Here is a 25,337-nt window from a genome sequence, read left to right as displayed (position 1 = left end):
CACACTCTATCAAACATTCCTTATCACTCCATTATAACCTCCTGTCTACTTCTAAACCATTTCTTAAGATCTCACAACATAGCGCTTGGGAGAAAGAGATTGGATTTATAGTTGATATTATTATATGGAACAGTAGGATTCAGTTGACTAGGAAATTACTCCACTGTGCTACCCTATGGGAGCTCTATTATAAAATCACTGTCAGGTGGCACCTTGTCCCTGTAACCCTGCATACAGCCTACACTTCACAATCCCCTCTTTGCTGGAGGCAGTGCGGACAAACTGGCACACATATTCACATTTGGTGGTCCTGTCCAAAAATCCAACCTCTATGGAGGAAAGTATATAACACTCTAGGTGACCTCCACATCATTTCTCCCTATTTGCCGGAGATTGCCCTCCTACACATGCCAATTCCTATCCTGAATAGCCACACTGACGCACTCGCAATCTATCTTTTTATGGCCACTAAACTGGCTATAGCCAGAGCTTGGAGGAATAAATCTTCACCAACTTTCGCACAAGTATTATCTATAATCAGACATATCAGGCTAATGGAACAGTACTCCTTCAGAGTACTAGATAAGGTTGATCAATACCTTTAGATTTGGCACCCATGGCTCACGCTCTTTCCAGACTAAACGACACCGTACTTAAACATTAATGTATCCTAACTATCAGGGAACCTCATCCCCTCTCCTCCCCCTCTTCTTGTCCTATCCCCCCACCTCACCTCTGGACGCACGCAAACATACAAACCCATATATATTTATGATTATCCAACTATGTATTGATTTCCATGTCTAGACCAATGTTACTGTTTATATCTCTGAAAATGTGTTCATCTATACATGGACCTGTTGATCCTAAAACACTCGAGAGCTGTATATCACATTGTACGTATACCTTACATTTATTACTTTCTTTAATATAATAAAATAGAGACATGGTACTTATAGGCAAGTAACATTACCTTACGGTAATCAAGGAACACTTAGGCCCATCCAAGAACAATCCCACCATTAACAATCTTATGTGTTCATAATGATGTGAAAGTATGTAACTGTAATGACTTGCAATTGTTTTTTATTTCTTGTTGTTTATATCTTATTTGTCTCAATAAAAATTTATATTAAAAAAAAAAAAATACAATTAGTTACATAACAGAGGCACATGCTTTTTTTTTAGAGAAGATGGAGAGAGATGGCTTAAAACGATGACACGTTATTTTTAAAATAATGCAGACATTTTTTTAATGCTGTCAGTACACTCTGATTCCCTACCACAATTTTCTGCCACTCCAAAAAAATCAAAATGATAAATAAATATTGTGTTTAGTATAATTATATAACATTGTTTATGAAGGAGTTCTAAAACAATTGTTATAAACAACAAATAAATCTGAGCATAAGGGGTTAAATGCTTGTACAATAAATATTTTACCAAGGCTGTTCCTCTTTAGCACCTTCACATGAGAGTTATCACAGCAGCAGTGAGAGCTAAGAGCAGCACATCCCAGTAATGCACTGATGATCTTCCTAGTGAAAGGAGGAAGTAAAAAGGCTGACAGCTCTGCCTTCTTAAAGTCACGGCTGCTGTCTGCTGCTTGCAGAATTTTTTTAAGAAAGCACAAAAATATAGCAAGGAACGCCCCATACCCTGCATTGCACACTCCAACATCCCTCTACATGGGGAACTGTATAAGTGTAACCCAGCCCTGCCCACACAGGAAACACATAGCGGAGAGAGGTACTAAAATAATGACCTCTCCTACTGCTGATGCTTCAGACATTGTGCTCAAAACAAAAATGTACAATTTTAAGTGGAAATGCAGTTGTTTCAATCAGCCAATAGAATGCAAGCTCAATCCTTTTGGCTGATTGGATAAGCCAATAGGATTGAAGCTCAATCCTTTTGGCTGACTGCATCAGCCAATAGGATTTTTTCACCTTTAATTCTGATTGTCTTATAGAATTCTATCAGCCAATCGGAATGCAAGGGACGCCCTCTTGTGATGACGTCACTTAAAGGAACCTTCAATCGAGAAGAGCCGTTGTCAGAAGAGGATGCTCCGCGCCGGATGCCTTGAAGATGGAGCCGCTCCACACCGGATGGATGAAGATAGAAGATGCCGTCTGGATGAAGACTTCTGCCGGCTTGGATGAAGACTACGGACCGCTTGGATGAAGACTTCTGCTGGTTTCGCTGAAGACTTCTGCCGCTTTGTTGAGGATGGATGTCGGGTCTTCAAAAACTGTAAGTGGATCCTCGGGGGTTAGTGTTTTTTATTATTATTATTATTATTATCATTTATTTGTATAGTGCCGCCAAATTCCGTAGCGCTGGGATTTTTTAGATAGGTTTTTATTTGGGGGGTTTGGTTGTGTGGGTGGTGGGTTTTACTTTTGGTGGGTTGTTTGAATTTTTTTTTACAGGGCTATTGGTAGTTTTGTTTAGGCTAGGGTTTTTTTTATTTTGGGGGGGCTTTTTTATTTTGATAGGGCTATTAGATTAGGTGTAATTAGTTTAAATATTTGATAATTTCATTTTTATTTTGTGTAATTTAGTGGGGTTTTTTTGTAATTTAGTTAATTGTATGTAATTAATGTAATGTATTTAATTGTAGTGTAAGGTTAGGTATTAGTGTAAGACAGGTTAGGTTTTATTTTACAGGTAAATTTGTATTTATTTTAATTAGGTAGCTAGTAAATAGTTAATAACTATTTACTAACTAGTCTACCTAGTTAAAATAAATAAAAGCTTAGCTGTGAAATAAAAATAAAAACATACGGCTAGATTATGAGTTGTGCATTAAGGTAAAAAGCAGCGTTAAGAGGTCCTAGCGCTGCTTTTTTACGCCTGCTGCTATTATGAGTCTTGCAGGTTTAGGGGCACCGCACACTTCTTTGGCCTTACCGCAAAATGACTTACGTAAACTTTGTAAAGTCATTTTTCTATGGGACTTCCATAGCGCCGGTATTACGAGTCTGTCCTGGGAGGCGAAAAAGTGAGCGGTACACTATACCCTGTCAAGTGTCCTAACGCATTTAAAAGTCAGTAGTTATAAGTTTTATGGTACAACGCCGTAATATAAAACTCATAACTAAAGTGCTAAAAAGTACACTAACACCCATAAACGACCTATTAAACCCTAAACCGAGGCCCTCCCGCATCGCAAACACTAAAAGAAAATTTTTAACCCCTAATCTGCCGCTTTGGACATCGCCGCCGACTACATTATATTTATGAACCTCTAATCTGCTGACCCCAACATCGCCGACACCTACATTATATTTATTAACCCCTAATCTGCCGCCCCCAATGTCGCCGCAACCTACCTACACTTATTAACCCCTAATCTACCGCCCCAACGTTGCCACCACTATAATAAACATATTAACCCCTAAACCGCGGCACTCCCGCCTCACAAACATTAGTTAAATATTATTAACCTCTAATCTGCCGTCCCTATCATCGCCGCCACCTACCTATATTTATTAACCCCTAATCTGCCGCCACTATACTAAATGTATTAACCCCTAAACCTAAGTCTAACCCTAACACCCGCTAACTTAAATATAATTAAAATAAATCTAACTAAAAATTCCTATCATTAACTAAAAAATTCCTATTTAAAACTAAATACTTACATATAAAATAAACCCTAAGCTAGCTAAAATATAACTAATAGTTACATTGTAGCTAGCTTAGGGTTTATTTTTATTTTACAGGCAAGTTTGTATTTATTTTAACTAGGTAGAATAGTTATTAAATAGTTATTAACTATTTAATAACTACCTAGCTAAAATAAATACAAAAGTATCTGTAAAATAAAACCTAACCTAAGTTACAATAACACCTAACACTACACTGTAATTAAATAAATTAACTAAATAAATACAATTACCTAAATTAAATTAAATTAGCTAAAGTACAAAAACAAACAAACACTCAATTACAGAAAATAATAAACAAATTACAGATATTTAAACTAATTACACCTAATCTAATAGCCCTATCAAAATAAAAAAGCCCCCCAAAATAAAATAAAAAACCCTAGCCTAAACTAAACTACCAATAGCCCTTAAAAGGGCCTTTTGCGGGGCATTTCCCCAAAAGTAATCATCTCTTTTACCTGTAAACCTGTAAAAAAAAAAATACAAACAACCCCCCCAACAGTAAAACCCACCACCCACACAACCAATCCCGCAAATAAAATATTATCTAAAAACACCTAAGCTCCACATTGCCATGAAAATGGCATTTGGATGGGCATTGCCCTTAAAAGGGCAGTTAGCTCTTTTGTGGCCCAAAGTCCCTAACCTAAAAATAAAACCCACCCAATACACCCTTAAAAAAACCTAACACTAACCCCCTGAAGATCGACTTACAGTTCTGAAGATCCGACATCCATCCTCAAGGAAGCAGCAGAAGTCTTCATCCAACCGGGCCGAAGTCCTCAACGAAGCCGGGAGAAGTCTTCATCCAAGCGGGGCGAAGTGGTCCCCCAGACGGGCAGAAGTCTTCCTCCAGACGGCATCTTCTATCTTCATCCATCCGACGCGGAACGGCTCCATCTTCAAGACATCCGACGCAGAGCATCTTCTTCATCCGATGACTAAAGATGAATGAAGGTACCTTTGAGTGATGTCATCCAAGATGGCATCCCTTAGATTCCGATTGGCTGATAGAATTCTATCAGACAATCGGAATTAAGGTAGAAAAAATCCTATTGGCTGATTCAATCAGCCAATGGGATTGAAGTTCAATCCTATTGGCTGATCCAATCAGCCTATAGGATTAAGCTCACATTCTATTGGCTGATTGGAACAGCCAATAGAATGTGAGCTCAATCCTATTGGCTGATTGGTTGTGTGGGTGGTGGGTTTTACTGTTTGGGGGGTTGTTTGTATTTTTTTTACAGATAAAAGAGATGATTTCTTTGGGGCAATGCCCCACAAAAGGCCCTTTTAAGGGCTATTGGCAGTGTTTTTTATTTTTTGTAATTTATTTAACTGTATTTAATTAATGTAATTTATTTAATTGTAGTGTAATGTTAGGTGTTAGTGTAAGTCAGGTTAGGTTTTATTTTACAGGTAAATTTATATTTATTTTAACTAGATAGTAAATAGTTAATAACTATTTACTATCTAATCTACCTAGTAAAAATAAATAGAAACAGCTGTGAAATAAAGATAAAACCTAAGATAGCTACAATGTAACTATTTGTTATTTTGTAGGGTTTATTTTACAGGTAAGTATTTTGTTTTAAATATGTATTAGTTAGGTAATAATAAGTTTTATTTAGATTTATTTTAATTATAGTAAAGTTAGGGGTGTTAGGGTTAGACTTAGGGTTAGGTTTAGGGGTTAATATATTTATTTAGTGTTAGTGATGTGGGAGGTCAGAGGTTTAGGGGTTAATAACTTCAGTATAGTGGCGGTGGCGGTGACGTTGGGGGCGGCAGATTAGGGGTTAATAAGTGTAGGTAGGTGACGGCGGCAGATTAGGGGTTAATAAGTGTAATGTAGGTGTCAGCAATGTCAGGGGCGGCAGATTAGGGGTTAATAAGTGTAGGTAAGTGACAGCGACATTGGGTGTGGCAGATTAGGGGTTCATAACTGTAGGTAGGTGGCGGCGACATTGGGGGCGGCAGATTAGGGGTTAATAAGTGTAGGTAGGTGGCGGCGACATTGGGGGCGGCAGATTAGGGGGTAAATACATTTATGTAGGTTGCGGCGACGCTGGGGGTGGCAGATTAGGGGTTAATAAATGTAATGTAGGTGTCTGCGATGTCGGAGACGGCAGATTAGGGGTGTTTAGACTCGGGTTTATGTTAGGGTTTTAGGTGTAAACATAACTTTTCTTTCCCTCATAGGAATCAATGGAGCTGCTTTACGGAGCTTTACGCTCCTTTATTGCAGCTCTCCCCATTGATGTCTATGGGGAAATTGTGCACGAACACGTAAAACCAGCTCAAAGCAGCGCTGGTATTTGTGTGCGGTATGGAGCTCAACGCTGCCATATTGCCTGCTAAAGCTGGGTTTTTGCAAACCAGTAATAGCAGCGTTATTAAAGGTGAGCAGTGGAAATAACTTGCAAGTTATTACCGAGCCGCTCATAGCGCAAAACTAGTAATCTAGCCATGTGATAGTAGCACTATTGACATTGTTTTCTGTATCTTATAATCTTTCATTATTCTAGTCCCCCTTTTCATTTTCTTATCATCACGTTCTAATTTACAGACTCAAAGTGTTCCGAGTGTTGACCCTTTTTCAGTTTCACAAAAACCATCTTACCATCATACTAACAGTAATTTCCACATTTATTCGCTCCTCTCTAATGTTACAAATAACTCCTGCAATATAAATATCATCACTATATTTACAAATGCTACATGATTAAGGACAGTTGGTCCGAAACGTTGTATTAATTTTTTGGCTATAATAAAAATCTTTTTACACAGTGCTGCTGCAGCTTGAACTTTCTATATATTTACAAATGCCCAACTTTCCACACTTCCTGTTCCTGTTCCATTCATCCAATGTCAACCATCACTTCCAAAAATGTTCTTAGACTACTCAGTATCTTCAGTGCACCCCCTTGATTCTAATTTACAATTTACCATCTTACTTTCTTTTATTTTCTCCACCCTGAAAATTACTTGAAGGACTGAACTACAATCAGCTAATTAATTTCTGTAATTAATGGCATACTCACTGCCAAAATACAAATCCACTTCTTCTCATAGATCCCTCAAATGACTTTGACACAGCTAACCAACAACACTTCTACAAAGGTGAAGGTAAGTGTGGTCAACTGTTTAAAAGGCAACACTGAGCTTTCAACATTGCTGTCTTGGTTAAAGTCCAAACTCTGGTCATCAAATTGTCTTTCTTGTAACTCTCTGATCAACATCTTTGGATTTCAATCCCACCACACATGGGATAGTTCAACTTCCCAATGGAAGGAAAGGAGGAATAAAGGAAGGACATTTCTGCCAGGTGAAATGCCAGGGACAAAAATGAAGATGATAGGCAAACAGGTATAGTAGGGAGGTAATAGGTCTGAAGGTGCAATAATGAAGTTAACAGATACATGTGGACTATAGTAATGTAACAGGTACAATATTTATTGTCCCTAGCACACCAATGTGTTCAGCTAGCTCCCAAAAGCAGGCGGTATGTAAATGGCTCTCTGCTATAGGATTGTATTCACTTCTTAAAAAAACTCCGGCCGAGTCTGGAGGAAACGCGTTGAGGTTAAGAGGAACGTGGATTAGTGTGTTGATACCTAACATGATCCACGGACGTACCACACTGGCCTCTTGCCCGCACAGCCACACGGTTACGGTGTCAGACTTACTAGACGACCAGAGTGTAGGACTGAAGGAGCGAGGTATCGGGGGTCGAGCAGCATCGTTGTATACTTTTAAAGGCTTTGTTTTTTCATGCATTTTGTAAGTGCATTTGTATTTGCGCTTTTTAAACCTTGTCATATTAAACGCTACACTTAGTGGAGGTTCGCTTCTGTCTTTTTTTGTATTTATAGCTCCCAGTAGTGCATTGCTGCTGGTTGAACAAGAGATTTTATAATATATGTTAACTGCAAAGGTGAAATTGTATACTCTATTTGAATCATTAAAGAACATTTTGAGGTTTCATGTCCCTTTAACCCCTTAATGACCGGACCATTTTTCAATTTTCTTACCCTTAATGACAATGGCTATTTTTACATTTCTGCAGTGTTTGCGTTTAGCTGTAATTTTCCTCTTACTCGTTTACTGTACCCACACATATTATATACCGTTTTTCTCGTCATTAAATGGACTTTCTAAAGATACCATTATTTTCATCATATCTTATAATTTACTAAAAAAAAATGATAAAATATGAGGAAAAAATGGAAAAAAACACACTTTTTCTAACTTTGACCCCCAAAATCTGTTACACATCTACAACCACCAAAAAACACCCATGCTAAATAGTTTCTAAATTTTGTCCTGAGTTTAGAAATACCCAATGTTTACACGTTCTTTGCTTTTTTTGCAATTTATGGGGCAATAAATACAAGTAGCACTTTGCTATTTCCAAACCACTTTTTTTCAAAATGAGCGCTAGTTACTTTGGAACCCTGATATCTGTCAGGAATACCTGAATATCCCTTGACATGTATATATTTTGTTTTAGAAGACATCCCAAAGTATTGATCTAGGCCCATTTTGGTATATTTCATGCCACCATTTCACCGCCAAATGCGATAAAAAAAAAAAAAAAAAAGTTCACTTTTTCACAAATTTTGTCACAAACTTTAGGTTTCCCACTGAAATTATTTACAAACAGCTTCTGCAATTATGGCACAAATGGTTGTAAATGCTTCTCTGGGATCCCCTTTGTTCAGAAATAACAGACTTATATGGCTTTGTGGTTGCTTTTTGGTAATTAGAAGGCCGCTAAATGCCTCTGCGCACCACACATGTTTTATGCCCAGGAGTGAAGGGGTTAATTAAGGAGCTTGTAGGGAGCTTGTAGGGTTAATTTTAGCTTTAGTGTAGTGTAGTAGACAACTCCAAGTATTGATCTAGGCCCATTTTGGTATATTTTATGCCACCATTTCACCGCCAAATGCGAGCAAATAAAAAAAAAAACTTTACATTTTTCACAATTTTAGGTTTCTCACTGAAATTATTAACAAACAGCTTGTGCTATTATGGCATAAATTGTTGTAAAAGCTTCTCTGGGATCCCCTTTGTTCAGAAATAGCAGACTTATATGGCTTTGGCGTTGCTTTTTGGTAATTAGAAGGCCGCTAAATGCTGCTGCGCGCCACACGTGAATTATGCCCAGCAGTGAAGGGGTTAAATTAGGTAGCTTGTAGGGAACTTGCAGGGTTAATTTTAGAGATCAGCCTCCCACCTGACACATCCCACCCCCTGATCCCTCCCAAACAGCTCTCTTCCCTCCCCCACCCCACAATTGTTACCGCCATCTTAAGTACTGGCAGAAAGTCTGCCAGTACTAAATAAAAGAGTTTTTTTTTTTTTTTTAAATAAAAATTATAAAATATTTTAGTTGTGATGGACCCCTGCCTTAGCACCAACCTCCCTGATCCCCCCCTCCAGCTCTCTAACCCTCTCCCCTACCTAATTACCGCCATCTTGGGTACTGGCAGCTGTCTGCCAGTACCCAGTTTGGCCCCACTGGCCAAACTATTTAAATTTTATTTATAACTTTTATTTGTATTTTTTATACAAATTTATTTCTGTAGTGTAGCAGCCCCCCCACAATACCCCCACCCCCTCCCCCTCCCAGATCCTTTTATAGGTAAAAAAAAAAAAAAATGTAACTTTTTTTTTTTAACTTTTTTTCCCCCTTCCTTCATTGGTGTCAGTGTGGCTAATGCGCGCACGTGCACGCGTGCGTGTGCGTGTGTGCGCGCATCGTGCACGCGCGCGCACACGCTCCCTCCACCCACTGGGCAAAGGCACCATCGGCACAATCACTACCGGTGCAGAGAGGGCCACAGAGTGGCTCTCTCTGCATCAGAGGCTTGTAAAGGGGTATTGCAGGATGCCTCCATATCGAGGCATCACTGCAATACCCTCAGAGCTGCTGGAAGTGATTGTGATCACTTCCAGCACTCTGTTAGACAACTGACGTACCAGGTACGTCCATTGTCATTAACTGCTTGTTAATGCATGACGTACCTGGTACGTCAGTTGTCATTAAGGGGTTAAAAAGATTAGTAACAAAAATACTATGAATGCTTTTTATGATATATTTGCATTTAATATGGTAAACACTTTTTATAAAGACAGAAAAAATATTCGATTTATTTAAATTCAATTCATACTTATTTAATTATATGGCGATCTGGTGGTAGGTATTTTATTTCCAATGCAGAATATTATTCTGCATTGATTGGAACAGCCAATAGAATGCAAGCTCAATCCTATTGGCTGATTGCATCAGCCAATAGGATTTTTTCTACCTTAATTCCGATTGGCTGATAGATTTCTATCAGCCAATCAGAATTGAAGGGATGCCATCTTGGATGACGTCACTTAAAGGTACCGTCATTTAGTAAGAAGACTTCGGATGAAGAGGATGCTCCACGTCGGATGTCTTGAAGATGGACCCGCTCCGCGCCGGATGAATGAAGATAGAAGATGCCATCTGGATGAAGACTTCTGCCCGTCTGGAGGACCTCTTCTGCCCGGCTTGGATGAAGACTTCTGCCCATCTGGAGGACCACTTCTGCCCGGGTGGGTGAAGACGTCTCACGGTAGGGTGATCATCAAGGGGTTAGTGTTAGTTTTTTTTAAGGGGGATTGGGTGGGTTTTAGAGTAGGGTTGGTTGTGTGGGTGGTGGGTTTTAATGTTGGGGGGGTATTTGTACCTTTTTTTTTTACAGGTAAAAGAGCTGATTACTTTGGGGCAATGCCCCGCAAAAGGCCCTTTTAAGGGCTATTTGTAATTTAGTGTAGGGTAGGGTGTTTTTTATTTTAGGGGGCTTTTTATTTTTTTAGGGGGGTTAGAGTAGGTGTAATTAGTTTAAAAATCTTTTAGTTATTTTATTATTTTCTGTAATTTAGTGTGTTTTTTTTCATACTTTGGATAATTTTATATAAGTGTAATTAATTGTATTTAATTTAGTTAATTTATTTAATTATAGTGTAGTGTTAGGTGTAATTGTAACTTAGGTTAGGTTTTATTTTACAGATAAGTTTGTCTTTATTTTAACTAGGCAGTTATTAAATAGTTAATAACTATTTAATAACTATTCTACCAAGTTAAAATAAATACAAAGTTGCCTATAAAATAAATATAAACCCTAAGATAGCTACAATGTAACTATTAGTTATATTGTAGCTAGTTTAGGGTTTATTTTATAGGTAAGTATTTAGTTTTAAATAGGAATTATTTAGGTAATTGTAGTAATTGTATTTAGATTTATTTAAATTATATTTAAGTTAGGGGGGTTAGGGTTAAACTTAGGTTTAGGGGTTAATACATTTAATATAGTTGTGGAGACGTGGGCAGCAGATTAAGGGTTAATAAATGTAGGTAGGTGTCGGCGATATTAGGGATGGCAGATTAGGGGTTAATAATATTTAACTAGTGTTTGCGAAGCGGGAGTGTGGCAGTTTAGGGGTTAATATATTTATTATAGTGGTGGCGATGTCCGGTTTGGCAGATTGGGGGTTAAAACATTTATTTTAGTGTTTGCAATGTGGGAGGGCCTCGGTTTAGGGGTTAATATGTAGTTTATGGGTGTTAGTGTACTTTTTAGCACTTTAGTTAAGAGTTTTATGCTACGGCTTTGTAGTGTAAAACTCTTAACTACTGACTTTAAAATGCGGTACCAGGCTTGACAGGAGAGGGTCTACCGCTCACTTTTGGTCAGACTTGTAATACCGGCACTATGCAAGTCCCATTGAAAATATAGGATACTCAATTGACGTAAGTAGATTTGTGGAATATCTGAGTCTGCCCAGAAAAGTGATCGGTGAGCCTGTCATTTCAAGACTCGTAATACCAGCGGGCGTTAAAAAGCAGCGTTGGGACCGGCCAACGCTGCTTTTTAAGCCTAACGCACAACTCGTAATCTAGCCGTTAATTTGTAGTTTAATGTAATTTTAGTATAACAGGATAGATTAATTATTAGTTTAATATAGTTTAATGTAATTTTAGTATAATAGTTAGGGTAGGTTAATTAATAGTTTAATATAGTTTATTTTAATTCTAAAGGTAAGTTTACATTTATTATAAGATAGAGATGAGTTAATATTTAATATAAAGTTAGCGGGTTGTTAGGTTTAGGGGTTAATAGTTTAATTTAGTTTATGGCGATGTGGAGGGCTGGCGGTTTAGGGGTTAATAGGTTTAGTAAGTGCTAGTGATGTGGGAGGCCAGGGGTTTAGGGGTTAATACATTTATTTAGTTGCGATGGGCTCTGGGAGCAGCGGTATAGGGGTTAATAACTTTATGTAGTTGGTGGCGAGGCGGTAGATTAGGGGTTAATAAGTATAATGTAGGTGGCGGCATTGATGGCAGGATAGGGGTTAATAAGTATAATGTAGGTGGCGGCGGTGTAGGGGGCGGCAGATTAGGGTTTTAGACTCGGGGTACATGTTAGCGTGTTAGGCGTAAACATAACTTTTATTCTAGCATAGAAATCAATGGGATATCGGGCAGCAGCGAACATGAGCTTTCGCTGCTTTCAGACTCCCATTGATTCCTATGGCATCCGCCGCCTCCAGGGCGGCGGATTGAAAACCAGGTACGCTGGGCCGGAATAGTGGCGAGCGTACCTGGTAGGTATTTGTTAACTAGCAAAAGTAGTCAGATAGTGCCGAATTTGCATTTGGAACATCTGCAATGATGTAAGCATCGATCTGTGTCGGACTAAGACCGGCGGATCGTATGTTACATCACAAATTTCAACTTTTGCCGGTCTGTAGAGTTTGATAACTAAGGGGAATCAAGATCTCCACAATTACGCTGTGGAATTTCAGCGTATTTGCGGTTGACGGCTTGATAAGTAGGCCTCCTAGTGTTTATATATTTATATATATATATATATATATATATATATATATATATGTAAATACATATTTAGACATATAAATACATATGTACATATATATATATATATATATATACACACACACACACACACACACATCTACATTTTTAGAGAAGTATATATTTATGTATCTCTATGTTAAAGCCATTTGCCTGCCTCTTTTTTTTAACACCTTAAGTCTCATATATTTGAGCCCATGGGGCAGATTTATTAATGTGCGGACAGAAATGATCCACTGTAGCATACAATGTTGGCATTTATCATAGCACAAGCATTTCACTAGAAAGCTTGTGCAATGCCGCCCCCTGCACATGGGTGGCTAATCGGGGGTGTCAATCAACCCGATCGTATGCGATCGGGCAGATTGTTGTCCGCCGCCTCAGAGGTTGCAGACGAGTTAAGGAGCAGCAGTCATAAGGCCGCTGCTTATTAGCTCCTGTTTCAGGCGAGCCTGAAGGCTCGCGCAGAAACAGCAACATTGGGGCCAATACAAGGCATGATAAATCGGCCCCCTTATATCCTTATTGTGTAATATTTTCTGTGAATAATCTTTTTTAGATGGTGTTATTATGAGTGTAATTGTACTGGGTGTAATTGTGCAACTTTTTGTATCGTAAAACAGTTAACCAGAACTCTGAAGTCACAGTAATCATTCTAGCTGAAATCACGCTTGTGCTCAGGAGATCACATTTACTTTTAATACCAGCGGTAAGCCTGAAGAGTGCAACAGACACGCGATAAAACCCTTTATCGCTCGTGCGCAAACGTTTGAGCTCCACTCGTAATCTGGCCCAATAAAAGCTTATGTGAGAAACAAGAAGCATGCTCTGAAACAAATCTATTGAGCCACTGATATGGCCATAGCTATTGTTTTCAGTGAAACAGAAATAAGAGAAGAAGAGCAGTCTATGGATTTGAAAAGGTTACTAAATATATACCTTTTTAACCCTTTGAGTGCTAAGCACTTTCCACCCTGGGTGCTAAGGTGATTGAAGGTTTTTTTTATTATTATTATTTTTTTTTAACTTTTATATATATATTTTTTCAGATCCCCAAGACTTAACCGTTGGAAAGGTTAGGCGATTACCTTTCCAGCGGTGGGTCTTGTGGGTCTGAAGCTGCTTAGATGCCTGAGTAACAGGCTTCTAAGCAGCATGCCCCCTTTCCCTATTCTTTTGTATTGTAAATAGTTAATAAAGTTGCACAGTGACATCATCACATCATTGTGTGTGACGTCACTGTGCAAAACGTGAAGCCCCGGCGATGCCTGTCACTATGCAGTCCCGATCACCGGGTAGGACCGGGTGGGAGCCCCTAGATCTCCCTCAAGGTGGGAGAGTGCTAGCAATGGCTCTGAGCCGTCGTTAGCACCAGAGTGGAAAACTCTGCGACGGCTCAGAGCCATCGTTAGCACTCAAGGGGTTAAACACAATTAGCAATGAGAAAAACTTTGCCTGGCATACAGAAAATAGATTAAAAAGGAAAGGTGGTTCTTTTAATAAACATTTACGACCATTTAAGTTTATATTAGACAAGTAGAGTATTTTGTAACATATTACCAAGTACAGTATCTCTAATTTTGTTGACCTAAAAAAATAGAAGTATTACAACATAGAAATAAAGCTATATATAATGTGAACTGTATAGCTGGGCTATAAATTAAACAATGCACTATTGAACAGAGCATCATGTCATCAAATATTATTTTCTCACTCCGAGATCCATAATGTTTATATTTGAAGCAATTGTATAACCTTTGTCAAAGTTCAAATTTCATACGACATGATATCATGTCAGTGAAGCAACACTGTGATATCACCTTTGAATCAAAGCTAATGTTGTGAGTGGAAAATCTTTTGTTCAGCAAACACATATTCTATGCAGTTCCATTCCTTGTACTAGATTTGATCTCATACCAGTGAAAAAGAAACCATGAAACAACTTACATATTTTCAATTTCTTACCAACAATAATACTGTGCTTTTCACATTACTCTTTGCTGAAAGGAAACAGTGACAAATGAATTGGATTTAAACCTATGAATTTAAAACAACATAGCATTTTTTCAGTGGAGCCTTGTCCAATCTCCCCAGCTCTTGCAAACAGAAGAAAATACATTTTTAAACATAACAATGTAATGCATTTTGTTGTTAGTTGGCACTGTGTAGTTGTGGCTATACATTCACACAATAAAGTTACTATTAAAATCGGATTTATATAGAGGTGGCCCTAGTTTTACAACGGTTCAATTTACACCGTTTCAGAATAACAAACTTTTTTTCCAGTCATGTGACTGCTATTGAAAAGCATTGAGAAGCAGTGCATTTATTAAAATAGCCAGTAGGTGGAGCTGTCCGCTTGTGTTGCAGCAAAGCCAAGCAAGCTGAAATTAATCAGTTTAATCAGACCTGAGCTATCAAGCAGATTTCAAAGGAACAAGATCTTCCTGTCTGTAACTCAGTCCAGATTAGAATGCATAGAAAGAACTGTTTGCAGAAAAATGCAAGTGAAGTCTGTGTTGTGTGATTATTTTATTAGGTTTATAATGCTGTCTAGCATTTAAAGTCTTCATTTCAAAGCTTTAAAAATAATGTATTAAGTGTTACTTATGGCAATTCTGAGAGGGGCCTGGAACCTAACTCCCTCACTTCCCACTGACTTACATTATAAACTGCGTTTCAATTTACAACGGTTTTGATTTACAACCATTACTTCTGGAACCTAACCCCGGCGTAAACTGAGGGCTACCTGTACTATATTCTATTTAACTTGAAAAGCTATTTTGGTGTCAAAAATGCCTAACCAACAGATCTTTTAAATTACGTCAAGAGTGACCGCCTATGAAGCTATTCTAACATTTCCTTCAGTGTAATATCCGCATGGAATTTTCATTGTTGAGGGAGGTGCAGATCAGGGGGGCTCAATCCAGTATACGACCACTAAAGATAAACATAGGTTCCCAGGGTAAAAGGGTAAAACTTCATTAGGTACAAGAGATGGGAATCCATAATAGCATTGTAAATCAAACCAGATAAGTATACTAATGGAAGATACATAAAAATGTATTGCAATATAAAATTTGGTCACAGCTCCATTAAAAAGGTATACAGATTTATTCAGCATATGTAGCATAGAAAATCTGATTACAGCTCCTCTATGAAGAAGTATATTTTTATCCATTAGTATACTTGTTTGGTTTGACATGCAATGCTATTGTGGATTCTCATCTCTAGTGCCTAAAGAAGTTTTATCCTTCCTTGGGAACCTACGTTGATCCATAGTGGTCATATACCGGATTTAGCCATCCTGATCTGTGCCTCATCTATGACGAAAATTCCAAGTGATGGTCTTAGGAGAGACTGTGGGAAAGGAGAGGTCTGCTAGAGAGGGGAGTACTGCTCTTTACTGTTTTTACTATACCTATATGTGTTGTTGTCAACTGCAGTTTTTGTATTTTGGTTTAAAATCCATGTGGAGAAATAGAAAGTTACTAGAAATAATGGTTTAACAGAACCCTCCCTCTATATATCAAATTTAATTTGGGGTCAGTCTTACATACAGCAAAACTGCAATGCTGCCACTCTGTATATGACTACAAAGATTGATTATTTAAAAAAAAATAAAAACTCCTTTTTCATAACAATCTGTCTGAACAGTTTCCTATCATGCCCCTGGAAAGGATGTGGTACCTTAGTATAGAGACTTAGGGGCCGATTTATAAAATCTTCAACTGATAATGCATTGGAAGTCAGGGTCAAATTAGATGCAAAGTTGATCCGCCGTAGTTAACAAAGCTTCAAGACCGTCAAATGTTGAAATGTGTGACGCAATATACGCTCCCGCGATATGAATCCGACGCAAATCAATGCTTGTGTTATTTGAGCAGAACAATCAAAAATAAGAGACAATGGGCGCATAAAGCGGGAGGTTAAGTAGATATGTCTATTTAGATCTCCTAAAGTTTTCTATCTTATTAATCCACAATTAGGGTCCAAGTAATAAATGACCTTATTAGGGGATTTAAGAATAACTTCAAATGTACCGTTAATGTATATTCAAAAATATATTTATTAAAATACTTTTTAGCTAATACAATAATAAACTAATGTTTAATTCAATAATAATAAAAAAAAAATTAAAAAATGGAAATCAAAAAAATAATAATAATCAATCACTCCCAACTATAGTTGTTCATACAGCCATTCACACTCTCCTAAAACAATATAATACTTCCAATTGATGTAAATGAAAAAAGTGGATGCAAAATAAAAAATATCACAATGCTGGAAAATATCACTTCACACAAATGAGATGAAGTGTTAACACACATACACAACAATGACTTATATTAAAATATCCCCTTTTCAGAAGTGGGAAACTTCTCATTTGAATGTCTGTTTCTTTAAAAGTCTAAATGTTGGGTATATAACTGACCCGCTACAGCAGGGTTAAATGCAGAGTGAATAATCTCTTCCAGAGGAATGATCCCAGATGCAAATAGCTAACAGCTGTCGGTATTTATCACCGGCGCAGTGTGAGATTCACAGTGAGTGTTTATACACAAAGCGGTGTTAACTTGCCTCTCTGAGTAGTTCCGTTATTTATCTATGACACTAGGGCTATTTCGCCTTCTTACCGTGTCTCTGTTCTGTATTTCAGCCGCTCTGCTCAAACAAACAGCTGAACAAACAGGTGAATCCTCTATGCGTTTCAACCCGTATGGGTCTTTGACAAAGACCCATACGGGTTGAAACGCGTAGAGGATTCACCCTGTTACTGGGATATACAAACAAACTGTTTTCTTGCTACTAAGTCCCCCTATGGATTGGGACCAAAGGAGAACTCCATACCGCGTACTGTGTAAGTACTTAAGAGCGGTGAAGGATTCGGAGGCTTTCTAACCTGTCAATAGGCTTGCGCAAGTGAGAATAACCTGAGGGTTCCGGAAATCCGGGTGACACAGAAAGTGATTGATTATTATTATTTTTTTTAATTCCATTTTTTTAATTTTTTTTGATTATTATTGGATTAAACATTAGTTTATTATTGTATTAGCTAAAGTATTTTAATAAATATATTTTTGAATATACATTAACGGTACATTTGAAGTTATTCTTAAATCCCCTAATAAGGTCATTTATTACTTGGACCCTAATTGTGGATTAATAAGATAGAAAACTTTAGGAGATCTAAATAGACATATCTACTTAACCTCCCGCTTTATGCGCCCATTGTCTCTTATTTTTGATTGATTTGAATTTTATACTATCTAGGAAGGGGATAGTGTTTTTCAGTGAGGCTGTGGAGGTTAGATTCAGCGCTTCACCCAATCTATTGATTTTATTTGAGCAGAATGCTGATCATCCACCATCACATTCGACTACATTTGACCCTCTTGCCAATTTATCAAACATTCAACAAGTATGTCCGCATCAATTCCAACGCAGCATACCTATTGTTCAAACCTCCACCCTTGAGGCCGCGAATGCCTTAGAAATCAATGGGAGTCTGAAAACACAGAAAGGTTATGTTCGATGCTGCAAGACAATGAAGCATATTAGATAATAAAAGTAAATTAGAAACTTTATTAAAATTGTATACTCTATCTAAATCAAACACTATTATTGCTCCAAATTTGCTGCAAAGTATTGCTTCAAATTTGGTGCTCTAGTAGATATAGGGATAAAAATGAAATAAATACGCAACATAATATAGCCAACTTCCTTTCTTTGGGATAAATCTATTTGCACCATGTTAAACGCATGTAATACAAGTCCCACTCTCCACTTCGCACCAAATTTGACGCAACACTTTTCGCACCAAATTTGACGCAATACTCAAACTCCTAAACAACCCACAAACTGGTGAAGTTTTCCACAACTTCTTATTGGTAAATGCATAATCATATGATTAATTAAATCAGCCAGTCTGATTGAAACATACATTTTCTACTATCACTAACAAATCAAATTGCTCTATACTTGAGTCATTGATCACTCATCAGAACTTGTAAGTGCCATTTGTTACATTGTGTATTATACTTTGAAAGTATGTATATGTGAAATTAGTATTAAAGATAGACATTGATGATGACATTAGGCCACACAGTGTAATATTTCTGACAATGATTTTAATAATTGAATGATGTTTCATTCAATATAATCTTAAATTGATAGCTTAAACGGATAGTCTACCTAACATTAAACTGTCATAAATCAGATACAGCAGAAATTAAAATCCCCTCTTTACTGTCATGCTATTTTCAGTGTTTTCTTCCTTTTCTTGAATTTCCTTTTCATTAAGAAATGTCATTTTATATGCCAGCCCATCTTTTAACTCCTCTGTAGGGGTGGTATTTAAAACTAGACTGCAAACAGAAAGGGTTACACAGGTGCAGAGAGAAAAGTGGCCTAACTCTTAAAATATCCATTGATTGCAAATAAATACATATGATAACCTGATTACATGTCATATTCACAATTATTCTTGTTCAGAATAATTATATATTTACACTATATACATATAGTAGTATAAATAAACACAGAGATATAAAGGAAAACATTGTTTAAAAAAAAAAGGAATTTAGGGACATGTAAATATGTTTGCAAAAGATTTCTGACATAACACATATATATATATCTATAATCATTTTAAAGAAAAAAATATGAGATAGGCATATCATGATTTATAGAAATATATATACACATTCATTTATGTGAAAATATCATATCAGATGTTTTTGTATAACAAATAAATAGAAATATAACTTTCTATGAGATATTATTGTTTGTTAAGATATAAATATAGCTATTCCTTGGACATTAACAGATGAAAAATAAAAGATTCGCTTTAGGGGCGTGTCTCTGGGCAGCACCTTGAGTGGTAGCAATATTGGGAGCTCCGTGTGGATCACTGCTAATCTGCCTATTATCAGTGAACTTATTAACCATCCAGTTATACTACCTTCATATATAGATACTACAGATTAAGATAAAGTGGAAGAAGTATTTTTTTTTTTAATATACCACCGTAGCACACCAATCCGGAGCGTTGAGGCCTAGGGCAGGCTCTTCACAGAGAGGCTCTCAACACCCCCCCCCAATAATAATACAGACCGGGTAAACAGTGCGCAGACACTGCATGATACATTTCATTTGGAATCAACACTACCTATATTTATTTTGTACAACTGTTACTATACAAGATAGACAGCAGGAGATTTCAGTGCCTTCCTCACCAGCACGAAACCAATAAAGATGGCGTTTGGCGCTGAAATGCTACTTGCAGCCGTGACAAGGCTGCTGCAAGATCACTATGTGAAGATACTACAATCCTGGGAAACTGAGTGTGGTGGCCTCCGTGAGCTGGTCAGACAGGTTGGGCACAGACACACGAAGCCAGGAGACCCTGCAGAGAAAACTGACAATGACACAAGCTTTCAGGAGCCTATTACAAGCTTACCAGGCACAACACCTCAAATCCAAGCTCCGATTGCGGCAGCACCGCACTTTAGCCGGTCTGTTAAGTACCCTCCAGCAACAGGTGGCTGTCCGTGTGCTATCCCGGTCATTAGCGAGAGGCAACTGCAAATCCCCAGACAACAGCTGTTCGCTACTGAAATCGCAAGCGCAGCCAGCGCTGAAGCGACTGCCACATTCTCGGGCCCAGAAATATCTCATCTCAAAGACGCTAGCGAGAGGAGGGTGACAGTGGGGGATCTGACTCAACCCGAGATGAAACCTGCCTACCGTAAGAAGAGCGCTTCTGTGGAGTCTGGGGCCGCAGAGATGAGGTTCACGGTCACACATAATTGCCTTCCAGTGGATAAAGTGAGCTTGAAAGATCGGGGAGCTTTCTATCAACCCATGATCTGTGTGGACGCACCTTGCTACTGCCGGCCCTTTTACCCTGGGGGCTACCAGTCATGTTCCCATACTCTGTCAAGCCTGCCATCACGCTGAGTACAAATGGGGGAACAGAAAGAGCACGCTGTGGGCTGACAGGACAGAGTTGCAGCATACGGAACTCTTTGCTATCATACGCTCAACTTTTGATAGCTTGGTCCAAAACATATGTAATTTCCCTCAGAAAAGACTTGATGGTATGTTTAGCTGCAACTCTGCTCTTTTGATTAGGTTACATCTTTAAGCAGAGACTGGGGCGATATAAAATAGTTATCACTGGGGAAGAAAGCTAGCGAGGTGTCCATTTGTTGGGGTATGATATATTATTATCACTATTTGAGCGAACATGATGGAAAACCCCAGGTTATGGCATTTGTCCTGTGTGCTGGGAATGTTTATTATGTTTAGGGTTTATATATAAATAAGTTTTCACCAGTAATGCAGACTGCAGCGGAAGCCCCCTTTATTATGCTGCGTTCTCTCTGGAGCGGCAGGCTGAACTGAACTGATCCTCCATAGTTCACAAACATATTGGAACGTAATACTTTTAGACTGCTTAATACAGTAGCTGGGATGCTTCGGCATCGGATAAACTTACAGAGTACTATACATATTGCTGGTCTATATTGGTTTTTGTGGATTCTCATGCTTTATATTTAGCATTTTAACATTATTCATTAAGTTTTATGTTGCCACCCATAGTTTGTAATATGTTAACAGCTATTATGTGCCAGACCCACCTTCAATTAGTACCGATTTAATGCTGTCATTATCCCTCCCAGCTCGAGAAAGTCGGTTCTGTCAGCCTACTAGCATGTTTACATTATATTCTATATGGTAGCTGGTTACACCCCCCCCCCACTTCTTTTATATATTTTTTTTTTTTACACAGCAATTGGTAGTCAGCTATTATTCCTGCATAAGGCTCCAAATATAGCATAATTGTCTTGCCAATTGCCTGTGGTATGCCCCTCTGATTAGATCTCAGCTAAGGCTAAACCATCCTGTTTGACTCTACCCTACTGTGCATTTCTGGTTTTACATATCCCACTGCACTAATAGTCTTCATTACTGTTATATAGCCACTAGTGTAAAGTTTTACCCAAAGCTGAGGGTGGTTGACAGCCATTCTTTTGTTATTGCTTATATAATCAGTATCAGGTGGTTTGGGTTTATGTTAATGTTTGATATAATGTTCCATTGTTGGCTCTGCACTTTACAAGTGACGCTAAACTGTTCTCATCATTGTATAAAATCTTGTCATCATATTTCCAAGCCCAAAAGTGGCTTCAGTCCAAACTACCTGTCCTCCAACAAAAAACATTAATCTATAGTTTAACTTGCTGCCCAATATACAGTTTAGCTATACACTATGTATCTTCATGTACCACCTTACAGGTGCAAATGATCTTTGAGTTATATAATCAGTTTCATGTGTCAAGAGAGATAATCTTAGTACACTTTCCCTCACTAAAGTGCCAACCAGCGCCCCTAAGATATCATGCCCACCACCCTTTTATATAAATTAAAGAGTTATGGGACTTTTCCTGTTTCTATATGCACAGAAGCTATGCCATATAAAACCTATACTGACTTCCAACTAGGTGTATGGTGGTGCCCCCCTTCTATCTAGCATGACATGTCTATTTTGTGTCTGTTTATCTTTTTTTTGTTTTGTTATTAACTTCATATAATTCTAGTAAGAGTTTAAAGTGTTGTCTCATTTATTAAGCATCTATACACTTAAGAACTATATTCTAAAAAGAAAAAACTGAGATTCATTGTTTGAGGTCCAAGAGTGGCCTCCCTGTGACCATGCATACCCTCTGTAACGGCGCAGTGTAGTATTGAGAGGTCCAAGAGTGGCCTCAGAGAACATTTAGAGGGCGTACAGTCTAATATAAATATATACGTTTATAATGTTAAAAATGAGGTTATGGTATGAATTATTTGCTTTATGGTACCTTGTCAAGCATTGTGTGTTAAATAGTCATATATTGTGGTCTCACCATTTGGCAACGTAATATTTGTGATATATATGTGCGTATACAGAATAGTTATGCCATTGTTCACTGTATCTTGCTTGAGAGTGTGTATTTGATTTTCAGAGGCAAATAATGCTTGTTCTTGTATCATTTTAACCTCAATAAAAACTTTAAAAAAAAAAAAAAAAAAAAATATTCGCTTTAGAGAAATGTGCTTGCTCATGGACAGTATTGAAATGGTATAAATAAAGTTGGAAAAAACAGAATACCTGCAACATCGATGACTCTTATTTATCAACAGTCCGATGCTAATCGTGCCGTATTTGACGCGCGTGTTTTTGACAGACTTTTTAATAAATAAGGCCGTCGTATGTAGATTTTGTGGCAGCGATGTCTGGCGAGTGCAATGATAAATCGGCCCCAAAGCCTAGAAGATTTTCCAAAAATTGTAAATGTTTGCAGCTCATTGACTCCATTATAATTTATTTTCAGGGTTTTTGCTGAGTCCTGACCTCTCCACTGCCTCAGAGAAGGTGGACTTAAGGCATCACAGACTTATTCATCTGGGATGAATTTTGTTTATAGACAGAAATGTAACCAAATAATTTTTAAATGTATCTAGGGTATTGGCATTCACTACCTCCTTTGGTAATGAATTCCAAAATTGTATTGCTCATACAGTGAAAAAACGTTTCCGTTGCAGGAGATTAAATCTCCTTTCCCCCAACCTTAAATTATGACCTCTTGTCAGAAACAATTTTCTTGGAATAAAGAGAGCTTCTGCCATCTCTGTATATGGGCCTTGAATATATTTATATAAAGTAATCATGTCACCTCTTAAGCGCCTTTTTTCTAAAGAAAACAGACCCAGTTTGGCTAGCCTCTCCTCATAGGTTAAATTCTCCAATCCCCTTATTAGCTTTGTGGCCCTTCTCTGAAATGATAACTGTGTGAATGCCACCTCCCTCACCCAGAACATAGCTGTACTTCACCATTGTATCCTTACTTGCCCAAGATGAGACAACAGTCTTGAATAAGTGTGCTGTAATTTACAGGATAAACTTGTATGCAATGGATTTTGGTCTTTCTACCCTTGTAAAGCTGAATTCTGCTTTATATATATATATATATATATATATATATATATATATATATATATATATATATATATATATATATATATATAAATAAATAAATAAATAAGAAATAGCAGGTGTTCCAGCACTCCAACCTTGGTTCTGTATCAAACACCTGGGTGCAGTCCTTGAAAAACATATATAGTGATACTTTTTGAGTGAAGGGCACTCTCAGGATTTTTGAAATCACAAAAGACTTTTATTTCAGGTAACAACAAATCTTCAAAGTCGACGTTTCGGCTTTCTTAGAAGCCTTCTTCAAGACAAACAACATCTGTTGAATAAAAGAAAAAACAGCCAATATATACAAACACACTTATGCAAACTAAAGTGAAAAATACACACCCAACACTATTATTATATTAATTTAAAATCATGTAAAAGGATAAACTTGAGTTTATCATTCCAGTGTTTACTTGATTTATTTCAAATACTAAAATAGAGATTGTTTTTTCAGTTTGTTTTTTATGTATGCTTTTTACTCTTGACAGCTATATGGAATTTTTAGACGCTGTCTGGCTTATTGGGATCCTCATCCTCGTGATGTAACTGATTAGTACCTGTCTATACCTGAATAGGTTTCATTTAAGTGATGTTTCCATTAGTCTAAGTATTATACTTGGTTTGTGTTTAGTGTGGTCTAGGGCTCTGCCTGTGTCAATGGACTAGAACTCAAGTTTATCCTTTTACATGATTTTAAATTAATATAATAATAGTGTTGGGTGTGTATTTTTAGTTTGCATAAGTGTGTTTGTATATATTGGTTGTTTTTTCTTTTATTCAACAGATGTTGTTTGTCTTGAAGAAGGCTTCTAAGAAAGCCGAAACGTCGACTTTGAAGATTTGTTGTTACCTGAAATAAAAATCTTTTGTGATTTCAAAAATCCTGAGAGTGCCCTTCACTCAAAAAGTATCACTGTATATATATATTTATATATATATATATATATATATATATATATATATATATATAATTTATTTATTTATAAAATATTTTACCAGGAAGGATACATTGAGATTTCAATCGTTTTCAAGTATGTCCTGGGTCCACAAAAAATTGCATTGATACAATAGGGTATAATAAAATACAAAAACCCCCAATAATAATCAGGATATAAAAGGATATTAGGCTTGGGGAAGGTTTGAAAGTGTGCGGGAGGTTGTTCCATAATTGTGGTGCTCTGTAGGAAAAGGAGGATCAAGCTGCTTTTTTTTTATTGAGGCAAGCTAAATAATGTGCTGGTACTGGATCGGAGATTATAGGAGGTGGGGATAGCCGCGGAGAGCATTCTGCTCAAGTAGGGTGGGAGCTTCCAAGAAAAGCTCTTAAACACAAGGCTGGAAAGATGGAGGATGCGCCTGGATTCCAGTGACAGCCAGTTTAGTTCTTTTAGCATGTCACAATGGTGGGTGCTGTAATTACATTGTAGCACAAAGTGGCAGAACGAGTTATACAATGTATTAAGTTTATTAAGGTGAGTTTGCGGTGCAGGTGCATATACTACATTCCCATAATCCATGATTGGCATCAGCATTTGCTGTAAATCTTTTCCTTTACTGTAGGGCTGAGGCAGGATTTGTTTCTGTAGAGGGCACCTAGTTTTGGATATAGTTTAGATGCAAGTTTTTCTATGTGGAGGCCAAAAGATAGATTGGTGTCTAACAACATACCCAAGTATTTGAAAGAGTGGACTGCGGTCAGTGTGCAATATGATTTTGTTTT

This window comes from Bombina bombina, chromosome 3, assembly GCF_027579735.1.
Source record: "Bombina bombina isolate aBomBom1 chromosome 3, aBomBom1.pri, whole genome shotgun sequence".
Lineage (NCBI taxonomy): Eukaryota > Metazoa > Chordata > Amphibia > Anura > Bombinatoridae > Bombina > Bombina bombina.
This window is presented reverse-complemented; position numbering follows the sequence as displayed.